The sequence below is a fragment of the Microtus pennsylvanicus genome, chromosome 1 (assembly GCF_037038515.1).
Source record: "Microtus pennsylvanicus isolate mMicPen1 chromosome 1, mMicPen1.hap1, whole genome shotgun sequence".
In the NCBI taxonomy this organism is placed as follows: domain Eukaryota; kingdom Metazoa; phylum Chordata; class Mammalia; order Rodentia; family Cricetidae; genus Microtus; species Microtus pennsylvanicus.
The window spans coordinates 52,424,601-52,426,115 of NC_134579.1; the positions used below are offsets into that span (position 1 = coordinate 52,424,601).

Genomic DNA, 1,515 nt, shown 5'->3' on the forward strand with positions numbered 1-1,515 from the left:
AATCCACTCCATTGGAAGATTCAAGATGGAGCTGAGAAGATGGCTCAGTAGGTAAAACACTTACTATGTAGTCATGAAGACCAGACACTGAATCCCAGCACCCATGTAAATATTGGACAGGCATTTCAGTATGACTAAAACCAGCATTCTCTCAGGAGGAGAAATGACAGAGGTAGCTAAGTCAGTAAACTCTTCACTCAAGTAGAAAACCCTGGCTAACTATACAAGATAAGATGGTTTCTCAGCATTTTAGCTATGATCAAGTGCACTAACTGTTCTTATCAGCTTATTATTTGATGCATCCTCTATCCAAAAATGATATATTAAGCCAAGGTGGGTGCAATACAGCAAATGGGCACATAAAAATAATTCTACATGAAAATGAATTCAATATAATTATCCACCATGAAAATGTAATTCAAGACCACTATACATGTGATCACATGCCTAGCTGAACAGGTAAATGCAAAATAGCATCAAATGATGGTGTGACAAAGAAACTGGGTCATTCATACATCCTTGATGGGAATATAAATTGGCATAGCCACTCCAGAAAACTGCTTGGCATTGCTTACAAAAGCAAACAAGTGATTGTTACACAGCTATGAATTGTTCTCTTGGGCTATTATATAGATAAATAAAAACTTATGTTTGAATAGAACTATACAAAGTAAACATGAGTCATGGAAAGCGATAGTGGAAGACATCAAAGGTCAACCTCTGGCCTTCACACACGTGTGAAACCAGAAACATGTATACCTCCCTATTATACACACTTCATACACGTACATTAAATTGATGGTGAAAATTTTTATCTGATTGCAATAAATGAAACAGAGCCTTTTACAAAAGTCAATGTTAAGTCACCATAAACTCTTATAAAAGGGCACTATGAGATGGCTCAGTGGGTAAAAGTATTTGCTACCAAGTATGACAAACTGAGTTTTATCAGGGAACTCACAATTCTCCCTGGAAATAGAGACTGAATCCAGCAAGCTGTCCTCTGCATGTGTTATATGCATGCAGGCTGACATACTGTGTGTGTGTGTTTGCTTATGTATATTCACATACAGAGATTATATATGTAAATACATTTTAGGGGGAAATAAAATCTTAAAAAGCTACCTAGAATAAAGGAGCAGAAATATTTTTAATCCAGATTGGGATTTCTACTCAGGATGAGCAGCAAGCCTACGCTTCCTATTCTGTTGCATTCACAGTCACATGGTATTTAAAACTAGAACGATTGCTCATCATTAGCTTGTTTACTTAACATTATCCTTCAGGTCTCATAGTAAACTACAAGAAAGAAATAGAAAGCACCAGGTGGTATTTATAAAAGCAACAAGATAGGCAGAGGTTTCTAGTAACAAAATAACAAACATAGACCAGCCTGTGGAAATATTTTACATTTTTAATCAAAAGATTTTGAAGATTTGCATAAATAGAAGACATTAATGTTCAGGTAGAAAGACTCAAGTTCATCTTTCAAATTAGTAGAATTTCAACAGTGGC

The 1,515-nt window shown here is 35.6% G+C and overlaps 1 pseudogene; it reads left to right on the forward strand.

Moving 5' to 3' along the window:
- Positions 1 to 233: 233 nt before the first annotated feature.
- On the forward strand, positions 234 to 353 carry LOC142842880 (U2 spliceosomal RNA; annotated as a pseudogene).
- The last annotated feature ends 1,162 nt before the right edge of the window (positions 354 to 1,515 follow it).